The following is a 17,474-nucleotide window of genomic DNA, read 5'->3' as shown; positions in this document are numbered from 1 at the left end:
GCTGCCTATTTCTAAGGGTAGCTGTGCTACTGCTTAAAACAACATAAAAGGAGATGGCCAAGAAAACCACATTTACTTTTAAGAATGGATACTGAGATTGTAATGTATGAAACGGTAAAGTAATTGAAGGATTAATTTTCTAATATTCTCTGCCACTAATTAGTTAATAGGTGTATAGTTTGCAAAACAAGCTGCTCCCTTCTCTTCCTTTTATGGTAAACAAACATAACTCACTAAGAAGAGCTGTCCGTTTTGCAGAGTGACCTACAACCACTTACTGTTCACACTAGTGACTTGCTCAGAGACAAAGACACTACTGTTTAATTTTAGTGTAAATGTGAAAACCTAAAGGGTGGATAATCATCAAACAAATAGATCCAAACTCAGATATAATGACTATGAAATGTATGTCATACTCTGTTTACATACAGCATCATATGCTATATGTTGCCCACAGAACGCTCTATACTGGCTAACTAAATGCAGTGTATGAGAAGAGAGCTGTGTATAATGATTTACTGCAGTGTCTGTATACTGGATGGTATAAAGATTTATAATTAGGTTCATAGGCTAGTACTAGGCTAACTGCCCTTGCAAGCCATTTTTTAAGCCTAGCTAATTATCCTCTGTGAGATTCAAACCCTGTACCTTGTGTTTGTAAGGCAAACACCTTAACCATTAGGCCACCCTCCCTTCATATAATGTACAGCTGTGAAAGATCTTACCATGACAGTAAATGCCCTCCTTCTCACTGTTGAAGAATTCTTTGCTCTCAGGATATCCTGCCAAGGATAGCCTAAAGTCTGCCTGGTATACCAAAGGCTTTAAACCTTCCAGGCATTATACCTTAGATGTATGATAAACATGGAAAGCATAAGGTACATATGTGATGTACATATGCCTAATGCTAGAAGTCTAAATCTCAAAATGCACTCACTCAAGGCACTCCTTAAAATGGAGAACACTGATATCTGTGCAGTGACTGAGACCTGGTTCAAGGCTCCAGAGAGCACCCCTGCACTACCAGGCTGTAACTCATACCACACTTTACAGCCATGTAACCTGGACCGGAACACCAAAGGCAGAAGTGTGTCCATATTCATTAAGGATATCCACACCTCCAGGCTAGTTGCTCAGCATAATGCATCTGAGATTATCCAAGTGCAACTAACTCTGGGCAAAACTGCAATCCAAATTGTAGCTTGCTACAGATCCCCCACTATGCCCTAAGATTCCCACTCCTCTTTTCTTGATGTAATGGAAAATATTAGGGTTCAACCAAAAACCCTAATAATGGGCGATTTCAACCACCCCACCATTAACTGGGAAAACTACTCGTGTACCAACTCCTTCACACAATGCTTTCTGGAATTAATAAACTCAAATGCCCTGGATCAACTTATCTACACCCCCACCAGGGGCAACAATATCCTAGACCTAGTCATTACCAACATGAGTGACCGGTGTTCCACACCTGAAGTCAACTCCTCATTGGTCCAATCCGACCATAAGCTAATCACCCTTGATATCCACACCCCGCCCCCACCCCCCATTAAGGAAACCAAGGTAAAAAATTTCTCCAAAGCCAACTTCATGCTTCTTAAGACAGAAGTGGTGAGCTTCATGACACCCATGCAGATGGACAAGACAGTTACGACTGCTGAATCCTACACAAATGCACTCTATAAGCACTTAACTGCCATAAACAAACTGTACAACAGAAGGAAGAAATTGTTGCAAAAGAGAGTAAAATCTCATGAGTGGAGGAGCTCCCTGGTCAGCCTCAGTAAGAAGCTGAGATCCCTTATAAGATCCGCCAAAGCTAGCTACGAAAACAAAATTGCCACTGATTCTAAGGACAACCACAAAGCATTCTATAGCTATGTCAATAATCACAATGGCAGCACCCAGATCTGCTCTGGGTTACAGCACAACAGCACGAAAATTACAGAACCAACTGATATTGCCAACATCATGGCAGATAGGTTCAGTGCTAACTTTACCCCCCCCCCCCACCTCCTAAGGGCCCATTGGAGTCCCTGTAAACACAACTATGCAGGTAAAAGCTGCACTGTCTAAAGCCAAAAACACAGCATCCATGGGACCAGACAAGATCCTAGGCTGCATTTTACATGAACTTCAGAACGAATTGCTCCCCACCTAAGCACCATGTTCAGTCATAGCCTCACATCTGGCTTTGTGCCCACTGAATGGCATACAGCAACAGTTATCCCACTCCACAAAGGGGGAGACACTACAGATCCTGGGAACTATCGCCCTATTAGCCTGATGAGCCTGGTCTGCAAGGCCATGGAACGTATCATCATGGAACTCATAAACAAAGACATTGGTAACCTCCAAACTCTGGATCCCACCCAGTTCAGGTTTGTGAAAGGCAGATCATGCCTCCTTAACCTGATCGACTCCTTTGAGGCAGTCACCAAAGCCGTAGATGAGGGTAAGGTGGTTAATACAGCCTATTTTGATCTCGCCAAGGCTTTCAACACCATCCCCCATTCTGGAATTATAGCTAAACTCACTAAACTAGGTATAAATCTCTATGTCACAAGATGGGTTGCCAACTAGCTCACTAACAGAATCCACACTGTAAACGTTGCACACTCCAAATCTGACCTCAAACCAGTGACAAGTGGAGTACCACAGGGTTCAGTCCTTAGACCTCTCCTTTTTGGTATCTACTTCTCTGAAGTGCAGGCTAACACAGAAGGCCTCTGACTAATGAAGTTCGCAGATGACTGCAAACTAGGAACCATATTCGAGTCTCCAAATGATGTGGAAATCCTTCAGAAGGGTCTCGCTAAGACAGATGCCTGGTGTCAGAGCCAAGGCCTCAAGCTGAATGCCAAAAAGTGCATTGTCATCCCCTTTGGTAAAAACTCTCTACCCATGAACTACTACATAGACAGCAGTCTACTTAACACCGAATGTATGATAAGAGACTTTGGGACCCAGGTGGACAGTAGTCTCTCCTTTGATAGTCACATTGCCACAGTAGTCAGGAATTCCTTCTATGTGGCACACCTCATTATAAAAAGGTTCTCATCCAGGAAAGTAGAAGTCATTGTTCCCCCTCTACTCAACACTCATTTGACCCATTATAGAGTACAACGCCCCTTTTGGAATGTACCTCACAAGACATCTGCAGCAGTTGGAAAGACCACAGAAGTACCTCACAAAGAGGATTACTGGCCTCAAACAGATGCCCTACACTGACGTCTCAAAAAACTCCAGCTGTACTCTGTAGCATATCATCTACTCCGAGGTGATCTCTGCCTAACATATAAAGCTATGTCAAACCCAGAGCTGTTAGACATGCTACACTTAAAGAAATCCCAATCCCTCCGGGCTACATGGTCTAGGGACCTAAACCTTGTCACCACAATAAACAGGACTTGCTGGAGAGATAGATTCCTGTCCCAGAGACTTCCCATCTATGTCAAACAAAGTTCTTCATTAGCACTCTTCAAGAAAAATCTTGATGAGTGGATGGGAAATAGGAAATACACCCCGGGGATCACTTCTGTGTCTCTGCTCGACAGTGGCACAGGAAAATAACTTTCTTGGGTGGTGTAAGCCAGGGAATCTTTCTTAGCTAGGCTTACATAGGCCCTCAGGCCAATAGCCTAGTACCTACCTATGAACCTCTGAACCTATAATACTTAGAGCTAAAGTGCCCCAGGAGAACCAGAGCTACTCCAGAAAAACAATAACCTGTGCATTCAGGAAGGGAATCAGAAAGAGACAAAGATCGAATAGGGACCCCTCAGCCAGATGTAGAGCAACAGAAAAAACAGGGGGCAGGATGAGGGGGTACATAATACCTCAACAGTGAGAAGTAGAACAATCATAGGTGACGAAAGCTGTTGAAGATGGGGGGGGGTGTAGGCTGAGAGGGGCACTTAGTGATCTAAAAAGGGGAATTTTTTAAAACTATTCACTACCACAACATAGGCTCACTTGGAGGACATTATAAGCTTAGTCAATTTCCCTTTTGGTGCTTTAATTAACATTTCCTGATTGGTCTTACCTATCCAATGGCTAATAATTGTATATTAGCCCTAGTGAGAATAAATGTGATCACACCGTATATAATTTGAGGGGACCCATGTAAGGGATGCAACATTTGGGAACTGCCTCTATTCATTAGTGACATGATGGGCAATCCTGGAGTACATTTTCTATTGCCCATCCTTAGATCCAATTGCATTTGAATGTGGACAGGGATGAGCTTTGTTTTACTTGAATGGATAGTCTGTTCAGGAACAGTGGTAGCCTCTGTGACATATATCCATCTCTCCACAACACTGAATTTAGATACCTGGACTGAGTATTTCTGATGCCATTTGACTTGCTGATGTTCAGTAGGTCCATTTGTATTAGGTCAGAGTATGCCATGCATGCCCAACATGTCACCTCTAAGCATTCTGTAGGATACTGATTATAGTGATAAATCTTTGAGGTGGTTCATGCAAGACCTATTGTTTAAGACTTGTATCCTTTTTAGTAAGGTATCTCTGTGGGTATTCCAGTTGTTGCATTGGTCTGGACAGATACATGCCAAAGTGGTCGTTATACAAAATGATTGACCTAATGAGGGCTTTGTAAAGGGGGACAATAACATCACTAGTTCTGGTCACAATCAATTGTACAATATAGAAAGACTTTCTTATGACTCTGGGCACATATTGATCAGATGTTAAGTCACTGTACACACAAGTTCCAAAATCATTTCTCAGGGGGCATTGTTAATTTGGCAGTTCCCTGGAGTAGATGACTTCCCAAAGGGTATGATAATGTATTTCTTGGAATTTGGTTTCAATTCATGATTCTGCCACAAGTTATTGTTTTGGGACAAACCTTCTTGCATGATGGTCAAATCATTTGGGGATTCAATAACTGCTCCTAGCTTGCAGTCATCTCATACTTAGTCGGCCAAATCCCTTTGGTATTTCCTTTTACTTTTGAGATGTATATAACAAATAGAAAAATTATCAGCACCGAACCCTGGGGGACTCCATTGGTGACTGGTCTCTTCCCCTATTTTGATCTCCTGCATCCTGTGAGCAGGCATACATGTATGCATTCTTTGATTCACCTTCCTGATTGTATTAACCAGATTGTATTAAATTATATTCCTTGTATAATACAGCACCACTTGTTAGAATGTGTTTTAGATTTGTAGTTTGGAACAGACTTCTAGTAAGTAATGAAACAAAATGTTTGAACCAACAATGACAAAACTAGCGATTTCAGAAATTTTCAACCATAAAAGTCATTACAATCCACCAATATAAGTAAATATGCAAAATCTCTGCAGAAGTATGTCATCTAACAAATTTCACATTAAAGGGATCTGTAACTAATGAAGAGGTTGCTGCTAACAAACAATTTTATATTTCATTGTTTCATCTACAAATAAAGTACATGTTGCCTTTGAAGAATAAATTGTCTATGCTACATTAAAAAAGTGATAAACTAGTAATTTTGCAATGGGGAATGGATGGCAAACTGATAACAGAAACATAGTTACTAGATATCTCCTCCTAAAATTACATTCTCAAAACTGCAGCATCCACTCCCTTTAAAGTACAACACAATACATTATCAGCTATCCATCTGCATACTGTGGGAGTAGAACCCACAGCATTCTACATCAAAAGCAAGTACACTAAATGTTGTGCTACTACCAATGCAAATGTGTTAGTATAAGTAGCACTAAACTTCTCTTCCCCTAAAGCTCTCAGCTCCTTGTAAAATCCACTTGACACTCAACTAAATATCTCAACTTCACAGCACAAGAAATCTGGAAAAAGCCAAAATTTATTTGAGGGGCAATGGTCCAAAACCAGGGACACATTTTAAATATTGCTTATATAATCTTAGAAAGCTGCTAAAATAAAGTGTTATGTATTACCATGTGTTTCCTGAAAGATTTATGAAGACTGAAACTTAAATAGGTATCATTCTTTAGTTAATTCAGTTCTCACTGATTTGCCAGAAAACCACAAATTTTAAGAGGAACAACCCAAAAGTATAAGCCAAATATTCTGTGAAAATCTGGACAGCTGAGAGCTATGGACTCAACTCCCTGAATCACAAGTGGTGGTATGGGAGGAGAATCCAGGCTCTTGTTTGAGCCTGAGTAACACTAACCACCAGGTACACTTTTTACACACACACGCACACACACACACACACACACACACACACACACACACACACACACACACACACACACACACACATGCAAAGTGTTTTGTGTTACCATGTAATATCTGAGCTGTCTATGTGAATTCAAAGTGGGTACTACTCTCTCACTACAAGACTGTGGGCAAAGATAAAAAGGAAAATTAATGTACTGATTCAAGGACAAACCATTATCCACCATGGGCATCAAAGGAGGATTGGTACAAAGAAGCACCCTGTCCTTGTGAAAAAACAAACAAAAAAAAGAGGAACCACCATGACAGTGTGGAGTACAGAAAGCCTCTTGGCAGAAGTAAGATTCAACAGCAATACTGCCTTCAAAGTACAATGCTGCAGGGAAGAAGAAAAAGCAGGCTTAAAAGGGGACGGAGTTCATTTTTCAAGAAAGAAATTAACGGCCCAAGATGGAGGAATAGGCTTTTTTGGAGGCCTGATATGATAGATGACATTTAGGAATTATTTGACTTCAAAACTAGAAGTCAAAGGTCGACTCAGAGGCAGAGAGGCAGAAATAGCTGACAAATTAACTTTAATAGAAGACTATGCCAAACCAGCATTGAGCAATTTACACAGGTTAGAAAGAACCATCGAGACCCCCAAAGAAGAAAGGTCCAGGTCATGCCTCAGACACCAAATAGAAAGAATCTCTTCCATTTAGCTGCATAGGATTTTTCTAAAATGCAAAACATGTCCTCAGAAAATTGGTATCTGAAAGCAGTCAAAAGCCTATCACTCAAAGTGTCAACTGATGTGAGGGTGAAGGAGAGATCCCTTGTCATGTGTGAGAAGATCCATTCTGTGAGATAACTTGTGAGGATTAACACTGACCAGGTGAAAGAAAAAGGGAACCAGTGCTGTCTAGGCTGAAAGGGAGTAAGCAGAAAGAGTTTGGGTGTGTCCCACATGATCTTATGCAAGACCCTGGTAAGTAGAGGAAGAGGAGGCTAGACATATAGAAACATCCTCTTCCAAGAAAAAGACATGGCATCCACTCTTCAAGCCAAAGGACTTGGCACTCTGGAACAGAACTGTGGAAGTTGTCTGTTCAGAGGAGAAGCAAAAAGATCTACCTAAGGAGTACCCCACTGTGTACAATGTCCAGAAATACCTCCCTGTGAAGCATTCATTTGTAAGAATTTGTCCTGGACCTGCTCAAACAGTCTGCCACTAGACTGCACTGTGAAGGGATGTGTACTGTCTGAAGAGCCAGATGATGGTGAATTGTAATAGTCCAAACTTAAATAATGAGTCTACAAAGAAGTCAAGATTTTGTGCCCCCTTTCTTGTTGCTGAACCACATGATTATGGTATTGCCTGTAAAATCTTTTAGAAGACCTGGAGTCCTAAGGTAATGGAAGGCCTGAAGAGCTGCAATTAAAACCCTCATCTTTTTGATATCCATATGGTTTGATATCTGATGTTTGGACTAAAGACCCTGGACATTCATGTGTTAGGAGAAGTTCCCAAACCTCTATCAGAAGTATCTGTGTACAGGTGTTGAGCAGGGAGAGGAACTTGAAAAGTCAAACCTGGATTTAGTAAAATCTTATGATCTGGTGGCAGAGTTCGAAGTTTGAGACAAGGTAAGAGAGGGACCAGATACTCCAGAAGGTGGCAGAGCTGAAGCCAAACAGTCTTGAAATACCATTGAAATTTCCTCATGTGGAGTTTGGCAAAAGGAACCATTAGCATACTGAATGTCATGTACCCAAGAGCTCAGAGAAATTCCCTTAGAGGAAGAACTGGAATAGAAAGAAGAAGAAGAAGAAGAAGAAGAAGAAGAAGAAGAAGAAGAAGAAGAAGAAGAAGAAGAAGAAGAAGAAGAAGAAGAAGAAGAAGAAGAAGAAGAAGAAGAAGAAGAAGAAGAAGAAGAAGAAGAAGAAGAAGAAGAAGAAGAAGAAGAAGAAGAAGAAGAAGAAGAAGAAGAAGAAGAAGAAGAAACTGGAAATAAGCAGTCAAAAATAGGATCTTGGGAGGTGGGAGGCAAGTGAACATTGGGCTGGTCTGAATCTTGCAACCGAAAGACTTGATCCTGAGAGAGAGTTACCACAGCCTTTTTGAAATTGAGAGTATGTCCCAGACTATGCAGGAGAAGTACAATGAAGTGTAAGTTTTGAAGCAGGAGCTAATGAGAGTGAACTTGAATTAGAACATCATCCAAATAAAGAAATATTTGACTTCCCTGAAGTCTAAAGAAGGCTACTACAGGGGACCAGACATTTGGTAAATACCCTTGGAGCTGTAGAAAGATCAAAAGGTAAAGCAGAAAACTGATAATGAGAGGAAGAAAGAGGTAACCTAAAAACATCCTGAGGAGAGGGTTAATATGAGTATGCAGGTAAGTGTCCTTCAAATTCAAACATAGTGGAGAAGCCTAAGGAAAGAAAAGAGGGAAATGTGTTGAAAGAGAGAACATCCTGAATGAAGGAACCTTGAAAAAGGTTTAGAGAAAGGGTAAGTCTAGGATGGACTTCCACAGCCCCTCCTTTCTGGGAACCAGAAACATTCTGGAATAAAAACCTGTTCCCTGCTAAGACAAAGAATAGGTTGGATGTTTCCTTGTTCCACCAGATCTCACAGAACCAATGAAGAATGAGGAACGTGGCAAGAAGGCTAAGGAAGGCCAGAAAATAGAAGAAGGGACCTCCATGCCATACAATAACCATGCTTGATGATGGACAGACCCCAGGCATCTCTGGTTATCTGTTGCCAAACAGGAAAGGAAAGGAAAAGAAAGGAGGGGAAAGGAAAGGAAAGGAAAGGAAAGGAAAGGAAAGGAAGGGCAAGGAAAGGAAAGGAGACAGAGGAATCTGGCCAAGGGGGGGGGGCTAGATGACAAAGCAGATTTGTCAGGAAAAGAATGTTTTTAGCCTCTAAAACTCTGGTTTGTATGGAAAATTTTGCTTAGGAACCCTCTTACGCCTGAGAGGTTGTCTGTGCTACCTATGGACAAAGGACAATTTCAATAGATAGTTCCTCTGGAAATTATATACGGGGAAACAAAGATTTGTTTCAGGCCTTGCATAGCCTTTTCATTATCCTGCAGGGTTTTAAGCAATTCTGCTGCAGCAGTGCCAAGAATATTCTGGTTATCTAAGGGAGAATCTAAAAGTTTGGCCTTAATGTCCTTGGCTGAGGCCTGAAGGTGCAACCAAGAGTATCTCCTCATGACAGAACCAGATGCAGTTGCCTATTAGTCCAAGGGGTCAAAGAATCTTCATCAGACCCCAGGGCCAAAAGAGAGTGTATCTGGGAGTAATATGCGAGTGTATGTGGGAGTAATATGCGAGTGTATCTGGGAGTAATATGCAAGTATATCTGGGAGTAATAAGCGAGTGTATCTGGGAGTAATAAGTGAGTGTATCTGGGAGTAATATGCGAGTGTATCTGGGAGTAATATTGTATCTGGGAGTAATATGCGAGTGTATCTGGGAGTAATATGCGAGTGTATCTGGGAGTAATATGTGAGTGTATCTGGGAGTAATATGCGAGTGTATCTGGGAGTAATATTGTATCTGGGAGTAATATGTGAGTGTATCTGGGAGTAATATGCGAGTGTATGTGGGAGTAATATGCGAGTGTATGTGGGAGTAATATGTGAGTGTATCTGGGAGTAATATGCGAGTGTGTCTGGGAGTAATAAGCGAGTGTATCTGGGAGTAATATGCGAGTGTATCTGGGAGTAATATTGTATCTGGGAGTAATATGCGAGTGTATCTGGGAGTAATATGCGAGTGTATCTGGGAGTAATATGTGAGTGTATCTGGGAGTAATATGCGAGTGTATCTGGGAGTAATATTGTATCTGGGAGTAATATGCGAGTGTATCTGGGAGCAAAATGTGAGTGTATGTGGGAGTAATATGCGAGTGTATGTGGGAGTAATATGTGAGTGTATCTGGGAGTAATATGCGAGTGTGTCTGGGAGTAATAAGCGAGTGTATCTGGGAGTAATATGCGAGTGTATCTGGGAGTAATATTGTATCTGGGAGTAATATGCGAGTGTATCTGGGAGTAATATGTGAGTGTATCTGGGAGTATTATGCGAGTGTATCTGGGAGTAATATTGTATCTGGGAGTAATATGCTAGTGTATCTGGGAGTAATATGTTAAGATTTCTTCACCAGAGTCCAACTCTTCAGCATCAGCTGCATCATAGTTGCATTTAATGGAATGGCAAGCAACCTGAGAGGCAGAGCTCTGAAGAGAAAGACCAGAAGTCTTAATATCTGAATCAGACATATCAGTCATCCCTCTCCTTAGCTGAGAGAGAAGAGGCAAGACATATTTAGTTATGTGAGTCTGATTATTAATAGCCCTGAAAGCTAAAGTAGCAGAAGTACACACTTTTTCAAAATACCTCTCCATATTATGGCTGTCCTTGTCAGAAGGTAAAAGCTTGGAGGAGAAAAGCCTTATCTGTGGACATGGAAACAGCAGGATCAGTTAAAGGACTTTTATATAAGTATTTATGATCCTCAGGAAGTTTATGAAATCCTTCTGGCTTCTTAGGGGTCAGAGATTGTGAGTCAGGAGCCTGAGAAGCTGCTGTAAATGAGTCCAAAATGGCACTTGAAACAGGTAGGGCTGTAGAAGATCTGAGTAAGTCTATTTACAAAAGATCATAATATCTCTTTTTACCCTCAAAAACCTGGAAACAGTCCCACTTAAAATGTTTCATCATATGGACAACTGCGTCCAAAAAAGATAAGTCTTCATAAGGATAGTTAAGAGGACAAAGAATCTTTTTCATTAGACCCCAGGGCCAAAGTACAGTGTACCTGGGAGGAATAGGTTAAAATATTTCACCAGAGTCCATCTCATCATCAGAAGAAAAGAATCCCTAAGTCTCTTAGTGTGGAAGATCAGGGAGCAGCAGCAGGGTTAGGCAATCCTTGTGGGAGTTTTAGAGCCATAAGGGCATTAAACATCCCCTGAGTAAAGTCCTGCCACTTTTTTTGAGGATCCTTAGCTACAGTAGCCACATGTTTGGTTTTCTGTTTATTTTTTAAAGAAACATCTGCATTAACAAATGTAGCATGTTCATTCAGCCTCCTGCCTAGATTCAATGAGGGTACCAGGCACCTCTTCTCTAATTAATATTTGGGGAATCCCTTAGACCCCTGTGATATAATCAGCTGTGGTTCTCCTATACATCTGTTCCAGACATATGCATGTCTTAGCAGAGGAGCAAGTAGGCAGCTCCATGTTGATCTCCAAATGGGTCGCAGCAGAGGGCATCATCACCAGATGGTGCTTGGCTTCTTCATCCAACGTGAAGGAGATGTCCAGTGGATGCTTGACAGCAGCAGGTTCAGTATGTGCCATTTTAGCTTTCTTCTTAAGTAGCAGCTGAACTTTTGGACAGTTGGATTAGGCCATGGTACCATGAGTCAATAACTTCTCATGTTGTTTTTTCCAGATAAATTGAAAGGGATAACACATGGTTGTGGAGTGTCTTAAGGACAAACGCCTGACAATACCTCACTAAGTGCGGTCATGCGTAGCACCCAAGCAAAAAAACAAAAGTGCTATTTGTGTCTATCTTTGCGAGACATCTGCCTCCTACCCTCACATTTTCCCTTCCTGGGTGAGATGGAAACAAACTACAAACAGGAAAAATGAAAGGAAAGAAAAAAAAAAGAAAGAAAGAAACCTCAATGGAGCACTTATCTTCAGAAGGCATATAAACCAAATTCAGAGATAGTGTTTAGACTGGCAGCAATGAAATTCTGAGGATTTGTTCTGTACATCATAGATAGATATATATATATATATATATATATATATATATATATATATATATATATATATATATATATATATATATATATATATATATATATATATATATACATATTTATACTGCCTGGATGTTAAACTATCCTTGTCAGGATATCCCAAGAATAAAGGATACTGCAACCGTGATAAGGAAGGACATGTATAGTTTCCACGTGTTTACCCAGATTACATTCATCCAAATGCAAAGCAGAAGTCATTTGTGAGTTAATTAAGAATTTTGCTAAAGCACTAATGTGATATATCATTTGATATTTTAGATTAAAAAAGAATGAGACACAATCCAATACCGGAAGTGATGTATTGCTAGGTGAAATAAATAAACTAATCGATTAACCTGTTTCACATTAACTTACTAGCAACACTACATTTTGGGGCCTGATTCTATTGCTCTATATATGAAATAAAATGATTATTCAGATTATCAGTTTTAATTCAGAGCAACCAGGAACATACCTATGATATCACTGCTGTGATGGGTGATTAAATGATGCATAGGTTGGTCATTTTCATCTGTCACGAGATATTAGTTGCTTTAGTTAAAGAGGGAGGATAATAAGAAAAAAATGAAACTAAAGATTGAAAAAGATGTGGGTGATGTGACAGGATAGGAAACTGCCTGAATGCTGATGAGGAGGAATTATCGCTGAGCTCCTCAGTTGCCTTTCTCCTTTTTAAACGTGTAGTGAATACGTGAGGCTTCCTTTTACATACATAGGCACTAGGCTTACTTTAAAATATATAGAAAAAGTTCTATTTTATTGAAGCACTGCCTTTTGTTGATAAAATGCTGCAATTAAAGTGTCACAATTAATATTTGGTTGTGTTGTTTAGAATAGATTTATTTGTCTGAATATGTAACTATCCCAATAGTGACTATGAAATTAAGGAGGCATTCAAAAAAAGATTTTCAGAAAAGATTTCCACTGAAAAAGTGCAGCTCTAAATATCAAAAATCTTTTTGCTTAACATGGCCCAACTCTGCTTAATTTTATTTTAGGACCAGCATAGTGCCATCATTCTGAGAAAAGGGATACAGAGTAAACTAGTGCCTCAGCATTCCAGGAAAAGGGATATAGAGTAAACTAGTGCCTCAGCATTCCAAGAAAAGGGATACAGAGTAAACTAGTGCCTCAGTATTCCAGGAAAAGGGATATAGAGTAAACTAGTGCCTCAGCATTCCAAGAAAAGGGATACAGAGTAAACTAGTGCATCAGCATTACTGGCAGCAATGGCACTACTGAACAGTAGTAGAAGTGACTACACTATGGGAGGTCACATGACCCATGTGACAGGAACACTGAGTCAGTGTGCACAAGGCTATGCATGTTTACATGCACAACAAAGAACCTCATTGCTGTAACATGAGGACTGAGAGCAGGTAACAGTGTGGCCAACACAGTAAAGTCTCAATTCAGTTCTTTACATAAATATGAGGATAAGGGTAGATCATGGAAAGTGTGAGATATAAAAGCCAGAAATGTGGCAAGAACAAGCAGAAAAAGACACACACACACACACACACACACACACACACACACACACACACACACACACACACACACACACACACACACGCCTAACCTAAAGGAAAGATAGGCAGAGAAAAATTACATTTTTTGAGATGGTTTTCTTTTAACTTTTTTGAAGAAAAGGGGTGTGTGCTGGAAGAAAGTAAGGAATATGGAAAGTACCAGGGGTAGTCAAATATAAAATGTAAAAATAGACATACAGGAATGGTATGGATACAAATGGAGGATCAATAGCAGATGAACACAGTAAGAGGGATGATAACTGATGACCGGGAGGATTGGAGTGCAAAGAGGATGCGTAGATTGACACACAAGTAAGGAAAACACTGTGATTCTGGAATTTGGTAAGGTATCAAGCGGCTGTTGATCAAGTACAGAGGAGAACACTGCTAGATGTCAGACATCACTCAGGCTGACATCATTAAAAGACCTGCCTCTGGTAGACCAATGATCACAGACAGCCAGTCGTACAACATCAGGCATACAAGAACATTCTACAGGGTCCCAATACATGAGACCAATTGCCAGGCAACCTTGGACATGAACAACCTATATACTTGTTGCCATATGACCTAAATGGACCTCTCTTGGCAACTGTCAGTTTAACAACCTCTGATTCTCTCTTGAAAGGCAGCCATAGACGTCACCAGTGAAACATCCAGCCTACTCTAGCAGAGTGATCTTTGTCTTCTTACAGATAGACAGACAGCTAATCAGACAGATCTGGTAACTGCTGGTGAACCAGAACCACGGCAGGCAGTCTGGTACAAACACAGGTGGCCATCGCTGCTCCACATCCTGCATGACAGTTGAAGTTGCAGAAGTAGGAGAGTAAAACAGAGAGAAAAATGCAAGATGTTAGCATGTGTGCATATGGCAATGCATATTTCACTTTGACACAACAGATACCTACATTCTATACATAACATTATCACCTGGAGAGCCTGTCACTTCATTTTCAACAGGCATCCCTGATGGAGGTGTTATCTGTGCTACTGTATAATCAACAGTGCAATGTGCCCCTGTCAAGAGAAAATATGGAAAGCAACATACATTACCCAGAAAATACAATGCAAGATCTTATATACAGTGCAAGATCTTATATACAGTGCAAGATCTTATATATAGTGCTTACTATAAAATACTGCTGTTATCTCACTACCCTTTGGCTGCCAGTGGTGGAGCAGATCAGAGAAGTGCTTCCACAGAGGACTATTACCTATGCCTTCACCACTCACCAGGCTTAATAATACTCACTATCCTCCTAAGGAGATCTCCCTGCCACAATAGTCCCAGCAACCATTTCATACACAGAGTAATGGAAACGCAATGTGTTAGGGAATTAAATAAAGCCTGTGCAGCAGATACAGGAATATTTTTGTCTCATAGTTACACAGGACAAGAGCGTTTCCAAATCCAGGCTCTTAAGAGGCCATAACTTACAAAAAGTCAGAATGAGGAAAAAAAAACATTAGCACAGGTTGCATGTTATGGAACATTGTGTGCTAGTCATCACTGGGGAGCAAGGTACATTATAGAAGGCATTACTAGTACAGACAGGTGTTGCTATGGCCTCCTCAGCATCCATACATGTGCATAGTGCACACATGACCTACCAGACTTGAAATGGATAGAGATGAGCATAGTAGTACTGACCATGGGTGATAATGCGATACATTATGGCAGCAGTTTAGACACAATCATGCTAAATTATCTCATTGTCATAATCACTGTGCCATGAGGCCTATTTGTTTGATAAAAAATGTGGTCACCATACTGTGGGTGACCACCGTAAGATGAACAAGTTAGAAAAAGAAATTTGGCACACAGTCATACTGTGATATAGGTATACTGATAAAAGACAGGATAATTGGTAGTTTTCCACAGGACTGCAGTGAGCACACTTAGATACATGGAAGCAACAGAATCAGATACTAAGAGGTAGAGTGGATGAAGCAGCATATCATTAGGTAATGGTGGTTTATTAACAAGCTGTCAGTGGAGGGCTCACCCTGATAGGAAGCAGAAGACAGAGTCATGATAGCTGTGATGGGTGTACTGTAGTATATGCGCACAGACTGCAAGACATACTACAGCAGAAATGAGGCATCCTGCTTATACATCACACCACTTGCCATTAGCACAGTCCTGAAAGAAGGTGGACAGTAGTGACATGTCCATTACTGCTGTCAGGATGGTTGACAGTGCATTAATGGACAGATACATGGCTATCACATGGAGAAAGTCAGACAGGGATCTGATAAGGACAGTCATGAATACACAGATGCTGAGCTACATATATAACCCACAAGATTACACATGCTTGTTATGAGAGTGAGAGAACAGCAATGGCTGGAAGTGTTTACCATACAGGTGACAGAAGTGCTACTGCATGTTCTGTGCACACATGATATACGCATCCTTTACTAGGGTAAACCACACAAAGCTTTCTGGGACCAAGTGTGGTGAGAATGGTGCAGGGTGAACTGTATGGAGATTGAGGCAGTTTGTGGTGAGTGCTAGTTCACCTATCCTGGGGAAAGGGGGTGGGTAGCATGCTCTACAGAGCTGGTGACTCCATTCGGAGACCAGGGCAATTTCACAAGTTATATAGTGTCAGGTAGTGAACTTGTAGCCATGAAACAGTATTTGTGCTGTAGCTAGCAGGGTACAAACAAGAAAGCATGATACAGTAGCTAGTGCTACAGTTGCTCATGCGACAGATTATCATGATGAGGTGTTAGGAAGTATATACATTCCCATGCTGTACACTAGAGATGATGCCATACCTAAAGCCTAACATTATTTATTTATTTAACATTTAAAAAAAAAATATATATATATACAGAATGCCCAGGACAACGGTCCTAACTCCTTTGACATATTTTGAACCAGGTAATCCACAGGACGCCAAAAAAATTAACGCTTTTATTCACTCAAAAATATAAATCACACGCGTTTTTGTCCTACATACAGGACTTCATCAGACCAGATTTTGGTTACTTAATTTATTTAACATTTGTTTACTGGGAAAGTCCCACTTGGAACAAAGCAAATTTTCAGTGGAGGCCCAGGGAGAAACGCTCTAGATGCATGTCATTGTAACATGGAAGGAAACCAGAGTACCCAGAGAAATTCCACACAAATGCAAGGAGGACATGCAGACTCCACACAGAAGGCACTCCAGCTGAGAACTGAACTGGAGAGCCTCTTGCTGTGAGGTGACAACTCTACTGCTGCACCACTGTGGTATCCAAACATGACCTCCATTTTCAGCAATCTTCTTTCCTGTTCCTTTCTCTGAGGACAAGCTGTGGACATCAGCCAAGTGGAGATGGGTGTTCCCTGATGAATAGTTTGCTGATGCTCAGGACTCTGCAGAGGAGCCCTAAACTTAGATATTAAAAAAATAATTGGGTGGAACTAAAACATGAATCAGCTTGCAATGGACTAACGAGCTTTAACTGGTTACATTGTGTTTTGTGGTACCTTTGTTGTTGTCTTTGATTTATTAGCTTTTCTTGGAATCTTATAGCCATTTGCATACTAGGTCATATCCCATGTGTAATGACAAAATACAGACAATTGGTAAATCATTTTATCATACAAATTTAAGTTTCTACACAACTTAGTTAATGGTTTCCCCTCAAGCCTTGGCTTTTCTGTTTTTCTAAAGATTATTATCATTTCACATTAGAACAGCACCAAAGAAACATGAATGCTTTGAATGTAAAGTTAAATTCAATTCCAATGTGTGTGGGTGCATTAATACGTAAATGTGAATGTGTATGTGTGCATGTGTGTGTGTGTGTGTGTGTGTGTGTGTGTGTGTGTGTGTGTGTGTGTGTGTGTGTGTGTGTGTGTGTGTGTGTGTGTGTGTGTGTGTGTGTGTGTGTGTGTGTGTGTGTGTGCGTGTG

Source organism: Protopterus annectens, chromosome 12.part0 (assembly GCF_019279795.1).
Source record: "Protopterus annectens isolate FY-2018-M chromosome 12.part0, PAN1.0, whole genome shotgun sequence".
In the NCBI taxonomy this organism is placed as follows: Eukaryota; Metazoa; Chordata; order Ceratodontiformes; family Protopteridae; genus Protopterus; species Protopterus annectens.
The sequence above is the reverse complement of the archived record's forward strand: the minus strand, read 5'-3'. Positions refer to the sequence as shown.